Source organism: Piliocolobus tephrosceles, chromosome 2, assembly GCF_002776525.5.
Source record: "Piliocolobus tephrosceles isolate RC106 chromosome 2, ASM277652v3, whole genome shotgun sequence".
Taxonomy (NCBI): domain Eukaryota; kingdom Metazoa; phylum Chordata; class Mammalia; order Primates; family Cercopithecidae; genus Piliocolobus; species Piliocolobus tephrosceles.
Genome location: NC_045435.1, coordinates 57132120 through 57143924, shown reverse-complemented (window position 1 = coordinate 57143924; position 11805 = coordinate 57132120).

The following is an 11805-nucleotide window of genomic DNA, read 5'->3' as shown; positions in this document are numbered from 1 at the left end:
AGCCACTGTGCCCAGCCTGATAAGTGACTATTTGCAAGCTAAGTAAATTAAATGTATCTCTAAATAGCTCATAAATAATAATGTTAAGTGTAAATACTTAACTCTACTGTATATATGTTTTATTGTTTTTATATATATAGTATTTAATTCTAAAAGGAATTTAAAGCAATTTCAAAGATGTCAAAGTAAAATAAACAAGATGAAGCAAAAGGCAAATAGAGTATAAAAGCAAGCTAAAACCAAGAATGAAGTTTGTACTCAATATGCATTCCATGAAGTCCACTTGCTAATAGTGGATGTTAACCTAGGTATTTTAGTTTCAAAGTCCCCAAAGTGAACAATATAGGTTATTCCAATACAAAATAAAATACTGAATAGCAAAAGAGAATCCTACATTGTATCTGAAGTATGTCTGTAAACATTAGAACCTAGCAAGCCGAGCATAATATGTATACATATACACAGATATGCATATACAGAGAGATGCAAAATTCCTAAAGCTTGCATTTGTCCTGAGTTTACTACTTTATTGATTCTGATATACTCAAGCCAGAATGATTTTATATTGTCCTAATACAGACTTATTTTTAATATGTGCTAATGCTATAGTTTGAGTAGGTTAAAATGATTTGTTCTAAATAGTCATTTTTACATGATAGGGTCAAGCAAAGTTAAAATTAGAGGTTGGATGCACCAGAAATAACAGAGAGGGCAGGCAAGGCTTGGATCCAAAGAAGCAGAGTCCTGGAAGCCCAAGGCTTATTGATTGATGGATAGAGAATACAAGGAAGCAATGGGTACAAAAAAAATGGCAGTTGCATAACGTTACTGTTAAGAGAGAGAACAGAGAATCGGGAGCACAAGGTAAAGAACAAAGGAAATGGAAAGAAATAAAGATAAGAACAGAAAAATTTTAACATAGCATATGAGTGAATTACTTCTTAGAAGCCTAGTAGGACTTGCTCCAGTTTTTTTCTTGATAACCCACTGTTATCACTCACAGATTTAAAATTAATTCACTCGCCTTTCTGCAAATAGCCTAAAATGTATTTGTTATTTTTTACAAGAGTTATCATAATCAACAACATCCAAAGGAACAAGACCTTAAAATCAGGCACAGGATATAATCCTGACTCTCTGGTTTCAGCACAGCATGTAATGAGGTAGATTCCAAGCAGCAGGTGCTTGGGAAAGAGTCATTGGCAATCCTAAGTTAAGATCTTGGTAGGATTCTAGTGATCTTCCTCAATCCAGGTAGCTTCAAGTGCCCTCCCTAAACCTCTTTTCTAATCAGATTGCCACACTTAACCTTCTCGTGGGGGCCATAACAGCTTGGTCAAATAGATTCAGGCTTGACTCCCCAATTCACCCATTGACAAAGAATATTTATTTAGTTTTTCCCAGTTCCAACATTCACTACTATTTGGGTGATTATACTATTTATCTCAACAAGCTGCTACGGAAGCCAAATGAGATACTGTTGCAAAGTACCTAGTTATATCCCTGACCACCATAAAATGGTAGATACTATAGGCCTAGGAGAGAAGTTCAAAAGCATTGGTATTACAGAGGGGTATGGTCTTCCAGTGATTGGAAAATATTTTTTCTAGAGATGAAAGCCTGTTTCTAATCTAGTCAACCTCCTTTCCACTGTGGGAACCCAAACAATCAGCATCTCACCCTCACCATATGCACAATGAGGTTGGATTAGATGTGACAGATCATCTCTAAGGTATGCTTCCCCTCTATAAAATTCTGTGGCTGTACAAGTATTGTTAAATTAGAAATTTTCCAATTAATTTCCCTTGGGGCTTACTAGTCTTACACTGAACTCCCTTCCTGTGCCCTCTAATTTTCATCATTAATATTTCAAATGATCGTGAAGAACAGGTAAGATGATACCAACCCTAAAAAATCGTATTTTGTATTGTGGATGACCAAAATCTTTTGAAACAAGGCAGACCTTACATTAAATCCTGACTCTGCCATATTGGTTATATGACCTTGAAAAAGTGTTTTCAGCTCCCTGAGCCTTTGTTTCTATTTTACAAAATGAGGCTAATGAGTAATACCTACCTTAAAGTATTAGTTTCTGAGAACTTGAATTCTCCTGGCTTCAAGTAGACATTCAATTTATATTATTTTGTGCCCTGAAAGAATCATTAAAATTCAGCTTTAAATCCTTCTAGATATGCTTAACACATTTTTGATTGAAGAACATGGCAAGTATCTTAAAGAAATTTTACCCCAAAAATCTTGTCTAATTTAAAAAGCCAAAAATAAAATAACAACAAGTTATCAAAATGATGGCTCTAACTTTGCTTCAGGTTGAGCATCCTTAGTCTGAAAATCTAAAATCCAAATGCTGTAAGACCCAAAACTTTTTGAGCCAACAATATGATGACACAAGTGGAAAATGCCACACCACACCTCATGTGACAGGTTGCAGTCAAAATGCTGTCAAAACCTTTCCATGCACAAAACTATTTAAAATATTGTACAAAATTACCTTCAGGCTATGTACATAAGATGTATATAAAACAAAAACGAATTTCGTGTTTAGACTTGGGTCCCTTCCCTGAGATATCTCATTATGTATATGCAAATATTCCAAATTCTGAATAAAATGAAATCCAAAACACTCTGGTCCCAAGCATTTAAGATAACAGATACTCAACCTGTACCAAACTGTGACAAGATAAGACTATTAAACATCTGAAGTGTACCTCAGATTGAACTATCAAGAATTACAACCACATTGAGAAATGTGTTTTAAATTGTAATGAGCACACGTTAGTGATGAGACAAAAATTGTTATTCACTTCTGAAAGACCCCCGAACTGAATATTTAAGTACTATTTCAAAACCTATTTTTATAAAAGTGCATCAAAATGTTCAGAAAGATTATTTGTGAATAATGAAACACCATTTCAAAGTCAGGAGGAAAACTAGATTGGCTCACTTTTCAGTTCTCATATTATTAGTTCAATAGGTTTATTTAAAAATCTCTCTGATCTTTTACTCTGACTCACTGAAAGCAAATTTTGAAAAGTGAAAAACCTATAAGGCTTTTCATTTTCTACTAAGTGTCTTCCACAAATCTAACATCAATAAAATATGACAGCCCTGGACCTGAATATGCCAGCCTTTATGTTGTTCTGATGCATTGCCTACCCTATCCACAGAACAATCACTAAACTCAGCAGGAAAAAAGATCAATCAGTAAAAATAGGAATTTGAGTTTAATTCAAGTACCTGGGAATACCAAGATGCTTTCATATAATCTCAGTACTGATTACTTTTAAAAAGGCATTTAACACTTCATTTAAAATGAATATCTGAGCGTAGTTGATTATTCTGCCCTTTATAGATCTGTAACTATTCAACTAATAATAACAAAAACAATAATCGTTAACAATTTCTTGAGTATATACAACAGAACTGAATCAGACTTAAATACTTTACATAGTGACCTCATTTAATCCTTAAAACAATTCTACTTAACAGTTGAGAAAACTGAGTCTCAGCAAGTTTAAATAACTTGATCAGACCACACTTTAAATAAAGATGGAGCTAGGATTGAATTCAGACATATCCTATATCTTTCATTCATTCATGAGTATATTAATTTATTCCACAAATATCTTTGTCCTAAAGAAATGCCACTGTAGCAGAAAGATGGCTGCAAATTCTTTGTCACTGTGCTCATTGAAAGGCAAAACTTACTGTTCTCCCCTTAAGTATAGACTTGCCCTGTGACTTGGTTTGACCAATGGAATGTGGTAGAAGTGACTAAGACACTTCCAAACTAGCACAAAGGAGATCTGCTGCTTTTGCTATCACCTTCTTGGAACATTCCGGGAACCATACCACTATGGAGTGAGAAGCCCAAGCCATGCAGCAGGTCACAGGGAGCAGAACCAGGATGTGCCAGTCAGCAGCCTCAGTAACCAGCACCAAAGCTAGTCATGTGTGTAAGCAATCTTAGCATTTCAGGCCTGTTGAACACTGAGATCATTGCAGCCCCAACTAACACCACATGCAGTGGAAGAACCACCCAGCAGTATACAGTCAAGTCACAGAATAGCAAGAGATAATAAATGGTTGCTTTAAACAACTAAATTTTGGGGTGACTAGTTATGCAGCAATAGATAAAGAGCTGCAGTATTTTTCTTGAAATGAGAGCATTGGGTATAATATAGCAAAATACAACTCTAGAAATAAAATAACTATAACAATATTTTTGGCATAATATAGAAAAATACAACTCTAAAAATAAGAAAAAGTGATGAAGCAATTGCTTTTCTCTTGTGGCTGGGTATGATTATTTTACTGAAAGCCTGGTAAAGTAGGAAAATCAGAAGAGACTATGGCTCTTTTTCTTCACTTATTTATTCATGTACTCATTAATTTAAACTTATTCATTTATATATTCATGAAGTCCCTATTTCTTGTTACATGTGAGTGTCTACTACTGTGGGTCATACTGTAAATCAAGATAAGCCTACTGCCTTTAAGACCTTTTAGGTCTACAGAAGGTAAATACTTTTTGGTCGATTGACTCATGCATTCCCAAAAAGAGTAAAGTGGAAGTTAGTAAAATTAAGGAAAGCAAGGAGGAAAATTGGAGGAGCCCAGTCTATATTTTAATTTTTGCTGTTGATAATACACAAAGTAAATTATGAAATATGTACTGTACTTAGATTTTAATATTTCATTTCTACTCATAGAATGTTAAGCCCCCCAAAAATGAACATAAAAGAGAGTGTGTATTCAATTGCTTTTGCTCTTTTGCTTGGCTCTTCTTAAGGCTTCTGAGTTCCTAACCTGTCAGAGGATTAGTTTCTTTAAATGAAAAATTAAGATGATTCTACCCCTACCTGCCCCGAGGTGTATTATGCCATGCAAAAATGATAATTATGAGATACAACTATTAAATCTTGATATTGGGGTTAGAACTTATTTACATACCATCTTATTCAGACCACGGCAATGCAAAAGTGATCTTTTATGCACTTGTAAGCAGCAGAAGAAAATAAAAATTAACTGTAAAATCTCTACCCAAACTTAATTAAACAATGTCTCCCCACATTCAAACAGGCAATTCTAATAGGGCTGAGGATCGTAATACTCTGTCCTCCTGTCCTCAGAGCCAGGTGTGGGATGCAATTGGTTCCATCCGATTTCTCACCCAAGAATTGTTAGATTTGGAGCTAATGGAGGAAGGGCTTGAATTTTGAGTCACTGGTCAGAAGGATGTGAATCAAACACTATCCCACTATCTTCCCTGTTACACAGAGAAAGCCTATATTCTATAACAAAATATGAGATCCATAGAGACAAACAGAGGTGAGAGACAGACCAAGTCTTGATAACTTCGCTTGGTCCCCTGGATCAGGCTGTGCCTAAAACTGTGATAAATCTTCACTTCAAAGTTGTGTGAACCAAAAATTCTCTTTTACCATTCAAGTTAACATAAGTTGGATTTCTGTCCACTGGTTCCAAAAGAATCTTGACTAAAAATAAAATGAAAGCATCAGAGGTATATTGAAATCATCTGAGACCTTTCATAACTTGTTTGGGCAATTAATCTCTTATGAGGATAAAAGTATCTCTAATAGTAAACTAAGAAAGACCGTAGTAAAAAAGCAAGGGACACAATGTAACACTCTTATCCTAGCCACCAACCTGATTGCATTCTTTACTTTCTAGTCAAGCTCCTTCTTCCCTTGTCTAACTACAGATCAACACAGACTTTTTCTCATCTTTTTTTTTTTTTTTTCTTTTGAGACAGAGTCTTGCTCTGTTACCCAGGCTGGAGTGTAGTGGTGCGATCACGGCTCACTACAAACTCCACCTCCCAGGTTCAAGCGATTCTCCTGCCTCAGCCTCTCAAGTAGTTGGGACTACTTGGACAGGTGCACACCACCATACCCGGCTAATTTTTCTATTTTTAGTACAGACAGGTTGCCAGGCTGGTCTCAAATTCCTGACCTCAAGTGATCTGCCCTCCTCGGCCTCCCAAAGTGCAGGAATTACAAGCATGAGCCACCACACCCAGCTTAACCTGTCTTTTTTTTTTTTTTTTTTATTATACTTTAAGTTCTAGGGTATATGTGCATATCGTGCAGGTTTGTTACATATGTATACTTGTGCCATGTTGGTGTGCTGCACCCATCAACTCGTCAGCACTCATCAATTCATCATTTATATCATGTATAACTCCCCAATGCAATCCCTCCCCCCTCCCCCCTCCCCATGATAGGCCCCAGTGTGTGATGTTCCCCTTCCCGAATCCAAGTGATCTCATTGTTCAGTTCCCACCTATGAGTGAGAACATGCGGTGTTTGGTTTTCTCTTCTTGTGATAGTTTGCTAAGAATGATGGTTTCCAGCTGCATCCATGTCCCTACAAAGGACGCAAACTCATCCTTTTTTATGGCTGCATAGTATTCCATGGTGTATATGTGCCACATTTTCTTAATCCAGTCTGTCACAGATGGACATTTGGGTTGATTACAAGCCTTTGCTATTGTGAATAGTGCCGCAATAAACATACGTGTGCATGTGTCTTTGTAGTAGAATAATTTATCAAATATACAAGAAAAAAACAAACAACCCCATCAAAAAGTGGGGAAAGGATATGAACAGACATTTCTCAAAAGAAGACATTCATACAGCCAACAGACACATGAAAAAATGCTCATCATCACTCGCCATCAGAGAAATGCAAATCAAAACCACAATGAGATACCATCTCACACCAGTTAGAACGGCAATCATTAAAAAGTCAGGAAACAACAGGTGCTGGAGAGGAGGTGGAGAAATAGGAACACTTTTACACTGTTGGTGGGATTGTAAACTAGTTCAACCATTATGGAAAACAGTATGGCGATTCCTCAAGGATCTAGAACTAGATGTACCATATGACCCAGCCATCCCACTACTGGGTATTAACCTGTCTTTTTAATTTCCAATTCACAAAGTGCTGTCCTCCTCCAGGATGCCAGGAAATTAACTGGGGGACAGAAGAAAGAGTCAAGAAAAGAAGATAAAACTTAGTTTGTACTGTAGCGGCAAAATAGCTAACATGTCTAACCATCAGCAAATGCTCAAAAATCCTGAGCCCAGAAAAGCCTTATTCATTACTGTTACAGAAATAAATCTAGAAGGTTAACTATGCTGAATATGTTAGGGAAATGGAGAAGCACTGCTATCTTGATCATCAATTCAAAAGAAAATTAAATTTACTAATGGAAACTACCACTATTCATTTTCTGGGCATATGTAAAGATAAAGCCAGCTTAAAACAACAAATAACCACCTAATCTTTTAACCTTCAAATATGGTGCAAAAGTACTACCTAAAAGGTACTTTTTCATTACTAGTGAAGCAGGCTTTAGTCTCAAACTTTACCTTAGACCATTCAATGTCTGCCCATTTGTCTTGTACTGACTTTTCCTTTCAGTGCTCTGGATGTCAAGGGAACTTGGCTGCCAAAGACTGATGCTGGAATCAAAGTGCTCTGGGCTTTCCCACCAAAACTCCATCCACGGGGCATAGAGGCAGACTTGGAAACAGACAAATGCTGTGTCTGCAAAATAAACTAATTAGTGTTGGGTAAAATGGGCTCTATCCTTTCCTCAACCCCAGCCCCAGGAAAAAGCAAGAGTCTTGTGGTCATTTTGCCTTTGCTTACATCCATTGCTGCCTGAAGCTAAAGAAAGGCTCCTTAGTAGACCATGGTAAGCCCCCTTTTATCCTCCTGCTGTCAGGGATGAAAGATTCCAAGTCTCAAGTGCAACACAGCTGCAGGCGCCGACTTTTCCAAAAGATAAAAATCAAAACTCAAAAAAGACCACAAGTTCACTTTGAAATTTAAAAAAAAAAAAAAAAAAAAAAAAAAAAAAAAAAAAAGGCCTTCTCAGAGTGGCTACTTTCCAGACACCAGACACACAAATGCTTTAAAGACAAAAACAGGTTGTTACATTTGTCAGGGTGAATAAAAAGCCTAGAGCAGGACTGTCAAGTCTCTCTGTGCTAAGGAATGCCCTCCCAATTTTTTGCAGCCTTGAGAACTGGGAGATGACTGGGAAATTGCCGATGGGGCAGGGAAAGGGCTATACTCTATATGCTGGCATTCAGAGACAAACTCGGAGGGGCAGCAACAGCAAAGAAGAGTCTTGGTGCTCTTATTGGAGTTCCCAGGCTTTATTGACCATGGATCCTATTATTCAATCAAATATTTATTGTGTGCCTACTACATATTGGCCACTATTCTAGGTCCTGTGGATGTATTAGTGAACCAAGCAGGAAAAAAAAATCATCTAGTCATGTGAAGTTATGTTGCAATAGACTTTGGGGACAGAGACAGACAATAAATTAAACAAATTAGTAAAGTTTATAATACCTTAGAAAATAAAAAGCACTATAAATAAAACAAAGCCAGGAAGAGATACAGGAATTGCCAGAAGGGCAAATGGTAGCTTACCATTTAAAACTGGTGTTCAGAGAAGATTACAGGAAAAGCCAAAGTTTGAAAGATTTGAAGGAGGGAAGGAAGTAAACCAGATATTTGGGAAGAAGAGTGGTAGTGGAAAAGGAGAGAGCAAGAGCAAAGACTGAGAGGAAGGACCTCGCCAGCCAGGTTCAAAGAACAGTAAGCAGGATTCATGTCTGCAGTAGAGACAGTGATAGGGGCAGAGGTTAGAGATGAGGTCAGAGAAGTAGTTTTGGACCAAATTATAAATGGATTGATAAAACAGCAGTTTTTGCTCTGATGTGGGCAGTCCTCAGAAAGTTTTGAGCAGAGGTATGATACAATATAATTTAGCCACTGAATTGAGAAGGACAGAAGCAAGGAGATTAGTTAGGAGGTCATTACAATAATACAACTAGTACTCTGGCAATTTCAATAGGCATCTTAATTTTTTCACAGTCTACCTTCAAATAATACTATACTACTTCATACATAATGTAATAACCAAATCACTACAACAGCATACTTCCATTCCTTCCTCATTCCTTTGCACCATTATCACATTTTACGCTTTTTTTTTTTTTTTTTTTTTTTTTGAGATGGAGTCTCGCTCTGTGGCCCAGGCTGGAGTGCAGTGGCCGGATCTCAGCTCACTGCAAGCTCCGCCTCCCGGGTTTACGCCATTCTCCTGCCTCAGCCTCCCGAGTAGCTGGGACTACAGGCGCCCGCCACCTCGCCCGGCTAATTTTTTGTATTTTTTAGTAGAGACGGGGTTTCACCGTGTTAGCCAGGATGGTCTTGATTTCCCGACCTAGTGATCCGCCCGTCTCGGCCTTCCAAAGTGCTGGGATTACAGGCTTGAGCCACCGCGCCCGGCCCACATTTTACTCTTATGTTATACACCCCACAATGCATTATTATTTTTGCTAAAAAGAAAATTAGTTTTTCAAAGAAACATAAACATGAGGAAACAAAGTCTTGTGTATTTTCCTACATATTTACTATGTCTTGCACTCTTCATTCTTTTGTGGAGGTTCAAAGTTCCCTCTGGCATTTTCCTTCATCTTGAAATTTTCTTTATGATTTCTTCTAGTGCAGAAAGGCTGGGAATGAGTTATCTCAGCTTTTGTTTGTCTGAAAGCGCCATTTTACCTTCACTTTTGAAGGATATTTTCACTGGGGATATAGAAATCTAAGTTACTATTTTGTTTCTATCCATGATATTAAAGATGCCATTTCATTATCTTCTGGACTGCATTGTTTCTAGCAAAAAATCAGTGGTATGTCTTACTTTGTTACTTTGTAAGATGTCTTTTTCTTTGGCTGCTTTTAAGACTTTTAAAGAATCTCTGATTGTAATTGTGATATACATTGTTATAGTTTTTTTTGTGCTTATTCTACTTGGGACTCATTGAGCTTCTTGGATCTGTAGGTTTACAGATTTCATCAAATTTGGGGATTTTTCAGTCATTAATTTTGTATCTCCTGTCCCATCTTTGCTTTCTGGTATTCCAGTTACATATGATAGAACCCTGTGTTCCCATGGGTCACTGAGGCCCTGTTCATTATTTTTGAACTTTATTTTTCCTCTGAGCTTTAGTTCAGATCATTTCTACTATGTCTTTATGTTATATGATTGATCTTTTTTTTCTGGAGGGTCCAATCAACTGTTGTCCTCATCTAGTTAGTTTTTTTTTTATTCCTGATGTTGTGTTTCTCAGTTTAGAAGTTCCATTTGATTTTTTCTGTATTTTTCATTTATCACTTCATTGTGTCCCTATTTTAACTGAAATCTCATACATATTTACAGAGCTGTTTTAAAATCTTTGTCTGGTAATTCCATTATTTCTATTATACCTGGGTCTGATTCTATTGACTAATTTATCTCCTGGTTATGGGTCACATTTTCCGGCTACTCAGAGTGTCTAGTACTTTTTAATTAGATGAAAGACATTATGAACATTATGTTGCTGAGTATCTGGATTTTGCTGTCTTCTTCTAAAGACTGCTGAAGGTTATTTTGGCAAGCAGTAAACATTTCTTGCAAATGAGATTTTAAAGGCTTATTTTTATGATCTGTTAAGATAAGTCAAATGTAGCCTTTACCTTAGAGCTAATTTAGTCATCCTATTGAGACATAACCCTTTGGGTACCTCTAATGAATGCATGAGGTGTTTAATGCAGTCTCCCAATGTGGTTGGAACGTAAATATCTCCCAACCCTATGTGAGATCTGGGAAAGGTTTAGCTCACAGTTATCCAGTCACTTCCATTGCCCAACCTTGTGAAGCTTCACCATTTGCATGAGCATCTTAGCATTCAGCAAAAATTCAAGAAGAATCCTATGCATATTTCTGGAACTATTTTTTATACATGATTCTCTCCTCCTGGTGCTCTGTACCACAAATGTCAGTAACTTTGTTCTCCACAAATTCCAATATTTATCCCTTCAACTCAGAAGTCCTGCTGGGCTTTAATTATGTTTCATCTCCCTGTGGCATAGTCCAGAAAGTACCTTCAGGCTAAACTTGGAGTGAGCTTAGGAATTATCTTGCCTGTTGTCCTTCTCTCAGGAGCCACAGTCCTACAATACCGGTTGTCCAACAACCAAAAATCATTATTTTAATTTTTTTTCAATTTTCTGGGTTTCTTTATGGTGGGAGAGCAAGGATAGAGCTAGAAAGAACTTGAAAGGAAAGTCCACACCCTTCCCTTTTGTAGATGAAGCAACAGAGACTCAGGGTGGAGTTGCAGTATGCTCAAGGTTACATAGCTACTGGTGGAAGCATCAAGTGCAGAAGCTGTTTTCGAAGTCCAATGTCCTTCTCACTCCAGCATGCTGCCTCTTGCAGAATGATTGGTAGAGTATAGTGTATTAGTTTCCTAGGGCTGTTGTAACAAATTATTACGAGCTAGGAAACTTAACACAATAGAAATTTATTCTGCCTAGCCGGGAGTGGTGGATCATGCCTGTAATCCCAGCACATTGGGAAGCCAAGGCGGGCAGATCACTTGAGGTCAGAAGTTTGACACCAGCCTGGCCAACATGGTAAAACCCTGTCTCTACTAACAATATAAAAATCAGCCAGGCGTGGTGGCACTTGCCTATATTCCCAGCTATTTGAGAGGCTGAGGCAGGAGAATCACTTGAACCCAGGAGGTCGAAGTTGCAGTGAGCCAAGATCACCACTGCACTCCAGCTTGGGTGACAGAGTGAGACTCCAAAAGAAAGGAAAGAAAGGAAAGGAAGGAAGGAAGGAAGGAAGGAAGGAAGGAAGGAAGGAAGGACGGAAGGAAGGAAGGAGGGAAGGAAGGAAGGAAGGAAGGA